Source organism: Rhipicephalus sanguineus, chromosome 9 (genome assembly GCF_013339695.2).
Source record: "Rhipicephalus sanguineus isolate Rsan-2018 chromosome 9, BIME_Rsan_1.4, whole genome shotgun sequence".
Taxonomy (NCBI): domain Eukaryota; kingdom Metazoa; phylum Arthropoda; class Arachnida; order Ixodida; family Ixodidae; genus Rhipicephalus; species Rhipicephalus sanguineus.
The window spans coordinates 37112974-37129133 of NC_051184.2; the positions used below are offsets into that span (position 1 = coordinate 37112974).

The window sequence follows — 16160 nt, forward strand, 5'->3', positions numbered from 1 at the left end:
CGCAGTATACCTTTGAAGAATGAACATCAACCAACTAGCCCAACTTGGTGAACTAGCAAGTTCAGTCATCCAACTTCCCGTAACTGTAAAGACTATCAGGCATGACAGCTGCAGTTATGGCAGATGCACACATCACACAGTTCCATCGCTGCTGACGCACAATTAATTACCTGATGAACTAGACGTATCTGCTACGGGGAGGAGGGAAGGAGGCCTCCGTCAATCATAGTGCTCGTCCACAGTGAGCCTCATCCTGCATGTGCCACATACCTTAGCAGCTTTCATTAGCTGCTTCATTTTGTCCAAGACATGTAGTAGAATGCTATAATGAACCTTGCAGAATCTTCCGAATTTTGACCACAACAATGACAGATTTATGCCTCGCTCTCCATGCACAGCTAGTTGAAACTTTTTCTCTTCTCACTCAGCAGATGTTGATCAACTCTGTCTCACAGAAAGGCAATTGTTGTAGAACTCCCTTCCTAGTTACTGTGGGCTGTTCAGGAAATACTAACTTTAAAGAGCTTGCGTGCGGAGGACCTTTCTCTGTTGACGTGGTAAAGCAATGCCTCTGTTGCGTGTCAAACTACAGGCATAATTAAATGAAATGTTGTACGTACATCATAAATAAATGTTCTGTTGTTTATATCCATGATGTTTGACACTGATTCTGCGTGGTTGTGCACCATGTCAGCAAGTCAATAATGAACTGCAGTCAAAATGCACTGACTGTAAAGGGTGCCTTACTTTACTGGTGCTAGCATCACAAAGGTATTTCTTTCACTCGATTTTGCATTCTTGTCCACCTCTGCACCCAGACAGAAGATCCTGGTGATAATGTAGACATAGCTCCACTCAAACCACTGATGATCACAGAAGAAAAACAATAGAAATAAGCTTACCTCAACCTTGCACATTCTGGCCACAAGGGTGCAGGGGCATTGGCAAAAACTGGCACTCCCCCAGGCATGTGCCCTTCCCGAAATTTCTGTCTACCAAAGGATTCCTAGCACTACATGATACCCAACAATGCCTGCTTACACAGCTACCTCCTAATCCACATCACAGTCAAAGGTGTGCCTTTTCTGATAAACCTTTTTGCTACTGCCACTACAAAGATATTGCATACATATATGACGGCGCCTTACATGTCAAGACAAAATAGCTTTTAAAAAGTGGCACTTCTATAAAAGCAGACTGACAAGATATCTTTTTCGGAATGGCGTTTCTTATAATGTTCATTCAAAACCCATACGTGATTTAAATAAGCTTCAATAAATCAATTCATAAATATTTATTTTAGAGTATAGTAAGATGCATATCAAAGGACCTAGAGAGTGCCAGGAGACACTAAACAAGCTTGTTTCCGGGACATTATCTTTAGTGTGATTCTTTTTTTGGGGGCATTGAAGAAAACATATAAAGTGAAATAGAAAATTTGACTTCACTGAACCTTTGTGCATGTGAAGTGCAAAACACTTGCTCCTGTGGTTCCCAAAAAGAAAAATCAAATTTGAGTTTTAAAAAAATTGGCGAAGCTTGCACTAAGTTGTGCAAGGCTTGAAACAGCGAAACTGGACGATTCTGAAGTCCAATCTGGTTTCTTCGCTTCGCACTAGTTGCGCCAAGTCTTTCTATCTTTTTATGTCTTTATTCCTATTATTTATCTCTCTCTTTTTTTCTTTCTATATCTTTCTCTCTTTTAGTGAACCAGTGGTGGGTAGTGGGATTTCCTCCTCCTTACCCCCTCCTCATGCTCACATCCCTTTCCCACCTCCATGCTACTCTATACTATACAAGGCTATGCTGTGCTCTGCTAGCGTGCCTGGATATCAGAGTGGTTAGGACGCTTGCCTTCGCATCGGGGGTACGCGGGTTTGAATCCCACCTCGTGAAGAATTTTTCTTTCTCTCTCTCTCTCTGTACTCGTTCTCAGGGTTATTACAGGCCATGCCAGGGGCATAGCCAAGGGGGAGGGTTGGGGGGATTCAAACCCCCCCCGAAATTTTTCAGTTTTGCTTGCCTATATATACACGCACACATACAAACACACACACGATCATACATAAAGTATGGTTGAACCCCCCCCCCCCCCCCCCCGAAAAAAATTTTTGGCTACGCCCCTGGGCCACGCCGTAGCAGTAAATAGTGGGATCTGCCCAAATTCTGTGGCACGTACCCATTCATGATGATGATAGTTCTCTGATAGGCCGCACATTACGGCTAGCTTAAACAGCTTCGCTGTTGAAGAAGTTGACAAGTGCTTTAATCACTGTACACGTAATGTTACGTGCCATATCTCCCAATTATTATTTAGGAACAACGTGGTGTATGTCCACAAACTTTGCAAAAAATTATTTTGACGTATGCTCAAGCTGTCATGTGTATTCTTGCCCGCTCACATGAGAGAACACCCAACTCGGAAGAAATACAATGTTTAAACTGCAGTTTCGTCATGAATTTCACACAGCACACAGCCAGAGCAGCGATCAACTATTTCATGGCCATGCATCCATTACTCATTCTGTGCAGACCAAAAATCTTCATTTATACAAAATAGCCATCTTTATTAACTCGGAAACAGTAGGAACGAAATGGTGTACAAGCCGGTGTTCATGATTACAATGTGAGAAGTAAAATAATGCATAATATAAATAGCAAATAAATATAGACAGTCACATTTTGTCAGGCACAATAGCCTCACATATCACAGTATAAAAGGCACAAATAAGAACTCTATTACCCACACACTTATCCTGAATGCTTGTGCATAAAGAGGACAACAAAATTTTGCTCACTCAAATGCAGAAGTTAAACACCCTGCCCCGACAAACCGGCAAATGCAATGAAGCTTCATACCTGCAGAAATCCAGAACATGTGAACACAAAACTGCAGTTCCTTAAAGAGCCAAAAAGGCACTTTAATTTTATGAATTGTCAATGTGAGTTTAATTGTGCATATCAATTGAAAGCTTACATATATAACGCACACAAACACACCAGCAAGGAGGCTAGAGCAATAAATTACTGTCTAAAGGTACAGAAAGTGCTAGTTATAACTCATGAGCACCTAATGAACGTAAGTACGAAATTAGGACTTGCCTTGCTTGTGTGCGTGGCTTTCAGTTTCCCTTGAGTACTGGCCGTTTTACAAAATTAATAAATAATCACCAACCACAGGCCGTATTCGGTAATGGCTAAGTTTTCGAAGAGATCACTTTGCCAGCAAAGATGACAAAGCTTGGTGGCGATCAATCATGTGCTGGTAAAATGAGCTTTTCAGGAACTAAATTGTCACTGAAAACGAACACAGGTTCTCATGTCCCATTCTTTTTATACAGCATTAGCCCAAAAAAAAAGCTATTGTCTACGAGTGTCAGTTGAAAAAAGTGCAGCTTTTCAAGTGATTTGATTTTATGATATATTGGGCAAAGCATTTCAGGGAGACACACATATATGCCTTAGTAGCAGCACTGAGCATCTGATTTGGCAGCACGAACAGCAGGTTCCTCTCATAGGAGGCACTTAGTGGCTCCTTCAGCGGTGAGCATGTGTAGATTCTGGCCCTGGCAATGATGAGCCCTGGTAGCGCATTTAGCAGCAGTGCCAGATGAAGCACTTCCACTGGTTTGGTTGCTTGTGGTGAAAATAACGCTGTGAGTATAGTACCTGGCATGGACAATGTCATCGGTGAACAGATGATAGTGCGCTATTCTGGGGCCGCTTCTTAGTAGTGCCAGGTAGATGTGTGCTAATGCTGAGCTGTGTTTCCTTGGTCATTACTCTCCTCCTCCGTGCTCTCCTTCGTGCTTAAGCTGTAGCCTTCCTCAGCTTTCCCCCTCTACCTCTCTTCTCTATCACTGTCATTCATTCTCTGCAGTGCTACGAGCCCCCTCTCTTTCATCTTACGCTGCGCTCTGCATTTGCTAGCTTTCACTTTCCCCTGTGCCAGTGAATCATTCGCTCGATTATGCCCCTGCTGCTGACAATGCCAGCGACGCCTGTGAAACATGCAGTTCTTCGTGAGGAAATGCCAGCAGCACCAAAAGAAAGCAGAAGAAACTGAGCCAAGAAAAAGAGACAGGAACAGGTAGGATGCTGGTGAGCATCCTACCTGTTCCCAGAAGGAATCAGAAGGTTCCCAGAAGGAAAATAATGCCAGCATCCTACCTGTTCCTGTCTCTTTTTTTTTGGCTCAGTTTCTTCTGCTTTCTTTTGGTGCTGCTGGCATTTCCTCACGAAGAACTATGTACCAACTTGCCCACCAAGCCACCCTAAAGAAACATGCAGAGCGGGCGCTTGAGAGCTGCGCTCTATGACAGCTGTGAACACCAGGCTGCCATCCACTGACTGGTTCAAAGTGTCCACTTACACTAGGCACCTTGTATTCGCATCATTAACGTTTTGAACAACATATATAAATATGCTGAAACACTTGTTTTTTGCCAACTCTTTCTCGTACATCATCACAAGTGTTCAATAAGTTGAGAAGAAGAAAATGACAAAGCATGATCTTGGAATGTACTCAATGCAATAAACTCCACATTACTAAAGCTTGGTGGAGGATAACAAAAAACACAGTGAAAAACTCTGACTGATGTAATGTATATTACATATTCGTATACTATATGCACTGTTGTCAGTACATATACTGCATATACTGTACAGTGTTATTTATAGGAACACAATGCTATAGCATAAACAAAAGACAGCAGAGTGCCTCCAAGTGACCAAAAAATAAATAAACGTGAAACTATCCTCGTTTGGCTGCTTGGGAAGGAGATTCTATTGTGCAATAAAAGTAGCATTACCAAAGGGTCTTGGCTTGCAAAGAAATGCAATAAGCATTTGACCTTTCTCAACATCAAAACCAATATGCTATAGCTTTTAATTAATTTCACAATTTGCAACATTCTGACACTGCCAGCACTTTCAGGCTCTTTGCCTGCAAGTTAAATCTTCAAATATACTCATTGACCAGAGCATGCCTTTGCTTCACATTTAATACCATCAGTTTAATAATATCGGCACTCTACAAAAGGTATGCAAGGGAGAAGAGCAAAGCCGACAAGTGAATATCGTTCCTAGGGCAGGCCTCAGTCAGCTTCACGGTTAGCAGCACAAAGGCACTGTACAGAACTGTTGGCAACCTTTAGGTTGGGTACACAATGATAAAAATGGAAGCCATGTACCAGCCCAACATTCAGATCTGAATACCAGCCCCAAGTGAACCAGGCACGAGGCCGTCTAACGCTGGCTTTTTCAATGCACGACACATGCCACTGCATACTGAGCCTTAGTTCTGCTTAAAACACCGACATTGTGCTGATGTTCCCCCATAGCGGAACTTGGATTCATAATAATTGTTGGGGTTTAATGTCCCAAAATCACGATATTAGGAGGGATGCTGTAGTGGAGGGCTCTGTAAATTTCGACGACTTTGGGTTCTTTAACGTGCACCTAAATCTACATAAACAGGCCTCAAGCATTTTTGCCTTCGTCGAAAATGTGGCCACTATGTGGGATTTGATCCCGTGACCTTCGGTTCAGCAGTCGAGTACCATAACCACTGGACCACCGTGGCGGATGAAACTTGGATTTGCAAGAAAGCCAACATTGCCACGGGGACATTACAAGTGATACTGCACAGATGACTGCACAACATACATCAACGCTTCGTATTTTTCATATGCCCCATGCGTGTGTATACATGATTAGATACTATATGTATAACGATTAGACACTATGTGTATAATATGTGTTAAATTACAATTCTTATTCACATAACCTTTGCGTATATACGTTGTAACACTTTACGGGCTTTATCAGTTCAAAATAATGCCTTCTGGTCACTGAAGTGTGCTAACCACGTTTGTTGACATTAAAGATTCACTCCTTCAAATGTTCCAACTAGTTATGTCACCTAGATGATGCCACTTTTTTTTCAGCACCTTTTGACCACGACCATTAGAGCCCATTGGCGATCCTCCAGGCGTTCCACGGCATTGGTCGTCAGCTAAATTCAAGTAGAAATCGAACCCACGACCTCGTGCTTAGCAGCGCAACAAGCCATCGTGACAGTTCAACGCATGTCTGATTGCCATTCCTCGTTGAGTTCATTTACGACTTTCTGAAATGGGTTTCAGGCGGTATGCTTGGGCTGACATAAGGTGGGGGTGGATCAAATGGCACAGATGGCGATGAGTACAGTGCAGCGGACGGCTGTACCAGTGGTGCCGCGTTGTTACCCATGTAGGGGAGTTCCTGGGGGTAAGGAACGGCTGGCTGTTGGTAGTACGGCGGTTGAGGGTGCGATGCCGCCGGAGACTGAGCTGCTCCAGGCACCAGCGAATGCATTCGCTGGGAAGACTGCATCCTAACTCCCGATGTCACCGGAGACACAGCTGGTGCTAGCGTTGGTGGAATGTGGGGACTGGTATACTGCATCCCCGAAAAGAAAGAAGGTTTGTACACTCAAACCTCATTATAACAAAGTCGCATGTGCCATGAAAATAACTTCGTTATATCCGAAAATTCGTTATAAATGTTTACTTGTAACACTGTAGCTATGAGAAGACTATTCTTCATTTACTTCGTTATAACCGATAATTCGTTATATCCGTGTTCGTTATAACGAGGTTTGAGTGTATGTGATTTGGCTCATGATGTGGGCCGTATTTTCGTAAAAGCAGTTCACTCATGCGTTTAAAGTCTATTTTTTACCACAACACATTCACAATTAATGGATTGTGGTAAAAAACGCGGCACTTTGGCAGCTTGACTGGTCCCACTGCCCCTCAGGAACACAAGGACAGCAGCAAACAGTGGTGCTGGAGTTTACAAATTGCATCTTCATAAAATACAGTTGTATACACATAATCAACAAAGACCTCTGCACGTTTGCAATAAAATCTGCAATATCCACAAAAGTAGAACCATACAAAGAAACATTTCTGAGAAATTTCGCATAGAAGTAAAACAGTGCATTCAATGCAGCATTTTGGATACACTTAAACCTGATTATAACGAAGTTACATCTTACACGCAAATAGCTTCGTTATATCCGAAAATTTGTTATAAACATATATTTCTAACACTGTATATATTGCAAAACTATTTTTCATTTACTTCGTTACAACCGATATTTTGTTATATCCATGTTTGTCATATAGAGGTTTCAGTGTATATCGTTCTGTGATAGGTGACGTCAAGCTTTGTGGGTTAATTTGAGCTCGTTTAACACGCTGGGTAAAGGATATTGTATTCAGTGGAAACTGGAATTTTTTTCCAGGTCGTGGAATGTACCATTGGTTAGTCTGTCTTGCTAAACGAGAGGCAAGATTGGGTTCTAAATTTGCTAAGGTTTGGGCACGTACACAATTTCGAATAACATCAGATCTAAAAGCAGCTGGAAGCTGGTACTCATAAAGTGTGGCAATTTTCGGTACCCGTTCATATTTCCTAAACAATTCCAATTAATGTGTGCATGTTGTGCGGTGAACAAGCAACAGAACGCAACGAAGAGCTTTCACATGTCACTTTGTAAGATAAATGTTGTCATGAGGGAAGTCGTACACCATATGTCAGACGAAGAGCAGAGAGGGAGCATCATTATCGTGTCAACAACCCTGTGAATTGAGTGCTAGAAACAGCATTGCTCAATAACCACATGTAACCAAGGTTGACCACAATGGTGCTTGTAGCATTTATAATATTGCGTATATAATTGGCTTGCTGTGACGGACCCTCCTTGCAGTGCAGACATGTATGCCAAATGTTGTCGTAATAATAGCTGCATTCCAGTTATAAATTGCTTCATAGCTCTGGGAGCTACACCCGTAGCTTAAGCACAGATATATCATCTTGGAAGAAAAAGTTGCCTATAAAAAACAACAACGCATAGCTGAACAAAAACAAGGCATATTTTTGATTAATTTACTTGTTCTGCTAGTGGTGCCATAAAGTGAAAAGTTCAAGGTCTCTGTAATTACAAAGTGTGAAGACTTTGCTACAGCATGAAACCACGTGTTCTCCTCCATTTATTAAAAACAGGTGATAGAAAAAGGGGAAGCCCTGCTTGCAAGAATACAAGGCAGTAGCAGGATTCAGATACTTTTCAATAATCACAAGTAACATATAGATTATAAAAATTTCATGAGATTTTTAAATTTTGATACATGTTCCTCCTTAAAGGGACACTAAAGGCAAATAACAATTTATGTCAGAGTGAAAGCTCAATGTATGACAACTTCTAAAATGGCAATATTAAACAGCAGTGCCTTACTTACCGAGAAATTAAGCTAAATGTATCACATGATGAGCGCCACGAGCGGGACATTTTCGAAGTGATTCAGATGACGTATGAGAGTCTACCTACAATAAATCACTAGTAATCAAACTAGCAGCAATAAAGAAACCTTCCGTGCATCAAAAGACGTAATAAAATGCTGTTTGTTCGTTTCCGTTTGATTCATGGGAAAAAGAACCTCTGTGGCGTTGCCATGGGGAACGGCGCGCATGGTTCAAAGGTTCCGTTTTCGCCTAACTGCGCTTCGCCCGGTGCCCTGCCTCGCTCATGCGGTCGCGTCTCAGTGGTAGTTTCGGGATCGCGTACTGCCGCGTGTGTTTTGTGCGCTCGTGAAAGTCGCTCTGACAGAAAGTTCGACAAAATGCCGCATGCAACGACGTCGGCACTACAAGCCCTCAGCAGCATACCGCGTTCATCGGGGCTCAAGTCGCTGAATTGGAGCCCAGCGTCGCGAGCCGATGTCTCATTGTCATGTTCTCCGTCCACATCCATTGCGGCGATTGCGGCAAGCTTCGATGGCTTCGATGGCCGTTGTTGCTACTGTGGGTCCCGCTACTTTCGCTCTGCTGCTACTAGTGTCGGCGGCCGCGCAGTAAAGGGGGCAATGTTGGGCATGGCAGCAGTGACGTATGAAAGTCTGATTTAAAGGGACACTAAAGGCAAATATTAAGTCGACGTTGATTGTTGAAATAGCGGTCCAGAAACCTCGTAGCGCTGCTTTTGTGCCAAGGAAGTGCTTATTTTGAAATAAAATCACGTTTTTAGTGGTCCGCATCGCGTTAGCGTGCTTCAAATCTCCCGCCTGAAAATACGACTCTCATACGTCACTGCTGCCATGCCCAACGTTGCCCGCTTTTACTGCGCGGCCGCCGACACTAGCAGCAGCCGAGCGGAAGTAGCGGGACCCACAGTAGCAACAACGGCGCTGCGGCAAAGATTTGCTCGGATGGGCACATTCAAAGCCGTCACCAAGTTGCGGTTGGTGTCGTAATCCTCAGTACGAAAGTGCAGCGAGCACACACGCAGAGGTTTTGACTGTTTAGCACACTGGCGCAATGGCATGACACTAAGCCACTTCGAGCGTAAGGGTTCATTCCGCGGCACCCAGTGAAAAGACACACCGGTTTCCTTGCTGCAGCACTGGCGTTGTGCACCATTCGGGCATCCGGCAATATCACACGCATGCGGCATTTTGTCGAACTTTCTGTCAGAGCGACCTTCACGAGCGCGCAAAACACGCACGGCAGTACGCGATCCCGAAAACTACCACTGAGACGGGCGAGGCACAGTTCGGCGAAAACGGAACCTTTGAACCACGCGCGCCGTTCCCCATGGCAACGCCACGGAGGTTTTGTTTTCCATGAATCAAGCGGAAACGAACAAACAGCATTTTATTACGTCTTTTGATGCTCGGAATGTTCTTTTTTTACTGCTGCTAGTTTGATTACTAGTGATTTATTGTAGGCCGACTTCCCTACGTCATCGGGATCACTTCGAAAATGTCCCACTCGTGGCGCTCGTCATGTGATACATTTAGCTTAATTTCTCGGTAAGTAGGGCACTGCTGTTGATAATATTGCCGTTTTAGAAGTTGTCATACATTGGGCTTTCACTCTAACATAAATTGTTATTTGCCTTTAGTGTCCCTTTAAGGCGGGTGATTTAAAGTGCGCTAACGCGATGCGGACCACTAAAACGTGATTTTATTTCAAAATAAGCACTTCCTTGGCATAAAAGTAGCACTACGAGGTTTCTGGACCGCTATTTCAACAATCAACGTCGACTTAATATTTGCCTTTAGTGTCCCTTTCAAGGGGAACTCCGGTGCATATTCGACCATATTGAGATATTGCCGTTTTCAAATAGTATAAACAGTCCTGTAACAGCAAGGGTGGTTCATTTTGCTGAAAGACTCGTCAATAATTTTAAATAAGCAATAAACGAGGAGTCAAAACTGAAACAGGGAGCTGAGCTGCTCCGTGCTGGGTATGCGATGACGTCATCAAGTCCGCTACACGCCGCCACGGCTGGCCAGGGTGTAAACATAGTACCCGTGCTTCCTCTATCGCGCGAAATGCAAGCTGGCGATGTCATCGACGCGGAATCAGCTGTACCAGCCCGTCTCAACTTACCAGTGAAGAGTTCAGTGATGATTGCAGTACTATATGAGCGCAGGAGCATTGCTATTTGATTTTTGACCTGCCGGCGTGTGAAGTAGCTGACGTGCCCCGCATCGATCTCCGCGTTGCTCAATATTGTGCGTGCTTACTGTAAAACCCGATGTCAATGACGATCAAGATGCTAGCAGCTAACAATACCGAACAACTTCACTTGCGCCGTCGCCGCCTCGTAGAAGAAAGCACGCTGCAACCGTCTGCTGGGCGAGGCGGGGTTCGAAAAGAGTAGGCACGTTACGTCACACACACAGGGTGGCCCGTGTTAACAGGCGTGATTCCGGAATTGGCTACCAAGTTTAAAATTCGTTTTCTAAACAACTTACCGACTTACTGTTGTATAACTTGGCACATATCATCAGGGTACCGAAGAGAACATATGTTTAAAGTTTAATTCAAATCGGTGAATATCGAAAAATCCCCGGAGTTCCCCTTTAAGATCACAGATATATTGCAATGGCACTCTGCGTGAGTTTCCTTACCCACAATGCTCAATGAACGAAAAATATCAACGCATTTTGTCAAAAGTTTATCGACCGACATATGGAAACTTGTTAGCTCTCTTATTACGAGCCAAAGCCATACAATGCTTGAGGGTCCTCTGTATTGGTGTTCCTCCATTAAACAAGTCAAAACAAACCCAGTGTTCATACACTGCCCTCTTTTTTCATGCTGCTGTCACCTACCACAACTGCTGATGATAACATGACGACTGACACGAACGGTCAATTGGCATTAAGTATATTCTTGCACTTCTTGCTCTCAACCACACCTTCCTTTACATATACCTCCCTTTCGCAGTCTAACCACCATAAAATGCCTGCAATGCCACTTGTAGAATTGTATCACGCTTTCAAACAAGCAGCGTCACACTACTTACTTGTATGCTGTGTTGTCGTCGAATCCAGTAGCAACACAATATGACCAAGCTTGCTGCGACCATCAACACGGCGGTGATAATAAAGATCATTCCAGGAGGCAACCTTGGTGGGGTATGTATCCGGTGCCCTGTGAGCATATCTGACTTTGGGTTTATTTCAAACGAAGCACGCATTTCAAGCACACCATACAATTTGTGCAGCTTGAATGAAACTTTAGAAAGTGTGAAGGTATTGCTTCTGGTCTATAGAGCAATCTATGGAGCAACCTTGATGACCTGGTTATGCATTTGGTTAATTGTTCAGTTGAAAGAAGTTACACAAACTTGCACATATTCATCTTATATTTAAAAAATTTCTAAAGAGCATTCAGTGAATACTACAATGGATATTTTTATGAAGATGGCCTTCTAAGTAATGTTCTAAGTCTTAAAAAAAGATCTAAACGACATCACCAAATGACTGTGTGGTTGGGTAGTAGGACTCGCATGTAGTCTCGAATAACACAGTCAGCATGCCTACTACAAAAAAGTGACAGGAATGGTGTCATTTAAGCCAGACAGCTGTTTTAGCAGCTGTTGTAATGTTGGAAGCCCACAATGAATGCAAGCAATAAGTGACAGACTGTCATAAAACACGACTGAAACTCTCCTGCCCTCTCATTCCACGGCACAGCGTAAACACACTCTTCACTGAAAACATGTAAAACTGTTCTGCAATCTGTGTATTTTGTAATAAAATATGACGAGTATACCCGCAGGTTTTTTTACAACTTTTTCATATGCAACTGATACGGTGCAAAGAACACGTAAAATTTACAAGAGTGAGCTAATTAAGTAGGTATGATCGCTGAAAGGAATATTCGAAGTTACCCAGGATAAGTCTGAACAGCGCGACTGAACGCTGGCAGAGTAGAACACGTACACACACACAGCACTGTGTGTGTGTGTGCATCTTCTACTCAGCCCGCGTTCAGTCAGGCTGTCCAAACTTAGCATGATAAACCAACTAGCTCGCCAATGCACTTTACCCAGGATGTCTGCTGAGAACATGGTGGTGTCTCTCTTCCCTGCAAGAAGTTCTTTTCAACAGCGAAGCGGTTTAAGCAGTCAGTAACTTGTGCTCCGTCATAAAAAACTATCATCATCATGAACCGGCATGCGCTTCCTTTATGAATCGGCATGCACTCTCGTCATTCTCTTTACAGTGAAGCTGCTTAAGCTATCGGTGACTTGTGCTCCGTCGTGCAAAACTCCTCATGTGGGCATGCGACATAGAAATGGGCAGGCCCCACTACCGTGTACAGCAGGTACGAGTGTCAAACAAAAACGAACCCGTGAAAAAGAGAGAAAGAAAGAAAGAGATAGAAAATAGAAAGGAAGAAAGAGAGAGAGAAAAAAATGAAGAGAAATAAAGGGAATAAAGACATAAAAAGACAGTAAAACATACAGAAAGAAAGAGAGAGCAAGAGATAGAAGGTAAGAAGAAGCAAAAAATAGAGAGACGTACAGAAAGAAAGAGAAGAAAGACAAAAAAATAGAGTGAGAAAGAGAGAAATGGAAAGAGAAAGATACAAAACGGAGATACAAGAAACAGAGAGAAGGAGAAAAAAAGAGAAAAATAAAGAGAAACAAGGAAGGCCGCCCGGCTGCGCTCTTCCTTCAGGCTTGGCGCCACTAGTGCGAAGCTGCCGTAACTTTTTCTTTCCAAAGTGTAGTTTGCATGAAACAATAAGTAAGCAGCATGTTGCAGACAGAAGGCTGTTGTTTAGATTAAAAATAAAAAGCTTTCTTTGCTTTGTAACATTTTAAAAAGTGGCGTAACTTGTGGAAACATGACCACAGTCTTCCCAATGGTTGCTAAGCATGAAAGTTAATGACATGGAAATTTGCCAAGCAGTTTTTTTTTTACTTCTACAGAATGTAATGACAGTTCAACCATATATCCTTATGTTGTGTCCTGGAGCTTGTATGTACCACAGTATCAGGCAATTAATTAGCCAACAACTTCTGACGAACCACTGCAAAAGCCCAACATAAGAATGTGCTCATTTCTCTGCAGTGTAGGCATGGTACTGCTATGATAAGAGTTACGAACAAAATGGCAAGAAAACTTACACTTTTCAAAGTCGTTATCAGAACACACCAGGTCGAGAAGTGAAGCAGATGCCCTCCAGAAAATGCTTGATGAAAGGACCCATGCTGGTTTGAAAGTGACAGCAGATACTTTAGGTGGGCCTGCACACCAAGAGAAAGCAATAATTTGTAGTTCAGTCATTATAATAATTAATCCCTTGAGCAATGACACTCAGACATGTCTTGATATGGCATTGCACGTGCCTTGCTTTGTGCAAATAAGTACCAAATATGCTCAATCTCAGGAGTGTTATATCTTTACCAACATTGGTTTTCTCTGGTTACTATTCTGTGGATTCGTCATGGAGCATGTTTAGGGCTTTGTAATCGTGTCATTATTATACAGTATAAAAGCTTTCAAGTTGGAACGAGACCACAAATGAATGCTAAAAATATTCACACAATCCCTTATGCATTTGCCTAAGGCACCTCGAAGGTGAAAGCCATCTTCGTTTTTTTTCTCCCCCTAAAAGCTTTTGCACAGCCTCTGAGATCGCAGGCATTGCAAGCTTTCTGCATCTCACCGAGTTTTGCAGTGCCTCCGGGATTGGCCCACCTAGACCAGTCGATGATGCCGTGTGATGACGTCATCATGTAACATCAGCGGAATCATAGTGACGTATGATGGCGCCATAAAGACGCCACAAATCTTGTCGATTTGTGACGTCATGATGACATCATCACGATTTTTTTTGCAACAGTCGTGTTGACGCCGCCGCCGACGGTCACTTTTCGCGTTTGATGAGGCGTGTAAGGCTTTCTCCTTTAAAAAATAATAAAATGGCAGGGCGATGAAAAGTAGTGCGAGGTCGATCGATCCTTTAATTAAAATTCTCGTGAAAATGTTGCACGTTCCTGTTCTCGATCTCCTCCATACGACATCCGCGAAACAGATCCGCGATAGAAGGCGTGAGCCCTTGCGCAATTAAGCGTCAAATAATTATAGCAAAATATTAAAAAATCAGAAAAGGACAACGCACGCACCGCGACGGTCCGGTCACTGCTGACACATGTTACGATACCAAGGCGGCGCGAAAACAAGATCACGCACGCGGTTTGTAGATGTTTTTGAACGTGTTCTTACGTCCAGGACACGAAAAAGCAGCTGATCGAGGCGATGATTTCAGAGTGAACTCCGTAACCCAATTCCAGCTGTTCTATCTGCACATCCTTATTCTTAGAAGGGTATCGAAACCACATCAAGACACATACATGACACAAATTTCGGAGAGTAGTGAGCATTTTGTAGTTACCTTATCGTTTCTTTTTCGGCTTTTCAAGTGGCGAGAAAGATGCCAGGCGGCTCACTTGATTGTCGGGAACACAATATACGTAAAGGCGTGAGAGACGTCGAAGCACACGCATTGCGCACAAAAGTGACAGCCTCTCTCTTACACATGGCAATGAAAGACACCGACGTCACGCACAACGTAAAGGATGTAAACAAACACCCGCCCCAGACCCGCCCTCGTAGCGTCAAAGTCCCTAGGTTTCTAGGGGAAAATCTAGAGACATTGACCAGCCCCCTTGCGTCAATATATCTCTAGAACAACTCCGAAATATCCCCTTTTTATTTAAAAAAAGCAGCGCTACGTTCCATAGGATATTCTAGGGATCGTGGCAGCGCTTAAAAAAAAAACAAGAAAAAAAGCCAAGCGAGAGGAGTTTTGCCCAGTGAGAGGAGAGGCTTTCGCCTTGCGCGCGCACTGCGAACGCTAACAACTCGAAAAGTGCACGGCATAAGCCATTCGCCCGTGTTTGAAGCTACTTCATGGCGTCATCATCTCTGTTCGTGTGTAATGTAGTCGCTTGAAATTTTAGTCTGGCAATGATTGAGTGGAGGTATAGTCGCTCGGTGTACACTTCGTATATTTCGCGCTACGAATACAGCGCATAAAAACAATACAGCGCATTGTAAGAACGTAGAAAACAAAAGGAAAGTGGAATTACATTTAGCGCTGAAAATTTCTTCAATCGGTAAAACTAAGCGCAAAATTAGCACGTCGCTTAAAATACCGCCGTTAGACGTCTTGACAAACGACTCATTCACATTTTATAACTAGGACAGCACTTTAAGTTAAGTAATCAAAGTGATCCAATTCGATGTCATAAACAAAAATTTGCTAGCGGGCTCTCCACTACATTGAGCAATATGCACAAGGTTTTCATTGTGTGGCGTAATCCCCCCTCCCTTTTTCCTTCCTTTTCTCAAAATGGTGCATGATAGACACTCGGTGTATCGCCTAACATACAGCGCTGTAACCTATTGAATGGGATGCCCTGATATCTAACTACAATTTTTCCATCAGAATGCACGCTATTTTTATTCTTTAACGAAATTTCATTTCCCCGTTTCGTGAGCAACGGGCCAAAGTGTGCAGTATGAGACATGTTGCGTCCCACTTATAGAACGCCTTATTTGTTCTACAACGTTTTTTTTTTCTCCTTTTTAACAGGAGGTACTTCTCACTCTTTACAAACAATAAACAGAGAACCACTCTGCGAAGAACGAACATTACACGAGCATCATTATTATAAACGGCTATGGCCGAATTAAAACTGCTCTGACCTGAACATGAGCATCTGATTAAACCATACTACGCACAGTTATTACCAAAGCATAAAGCACTTAATTGAGAAACTCAGTGAGACAAACACGTGCCTA

General features: G+C 43.1%; 1 long non-coding RNA gene across 1 annotated transcript; it reads right to left on the reverse strand.

Annotated features, from left to right (window-relative positions):
* Nucleotides 1-5717: 5717 nt before the first annotated feature.
* On the reverse strand, nt 5718-14924 carry LOC119404998 (uncharacterized). Its single transcript, XR_005186401.2, has 4 exons — nt 14749-14924; nt 13478-13597; nt 11363-11490; nt 5718-6441 (listed from the first exon to the last, which is right to left on the reverse strand). It is a non-coding gene; the product is annotated as an uncharacterized LOC119404998 (long non-coding RNA).
* Between the last annotated feature and the right edge of the window lie 1236 nt (nt 14925-16160).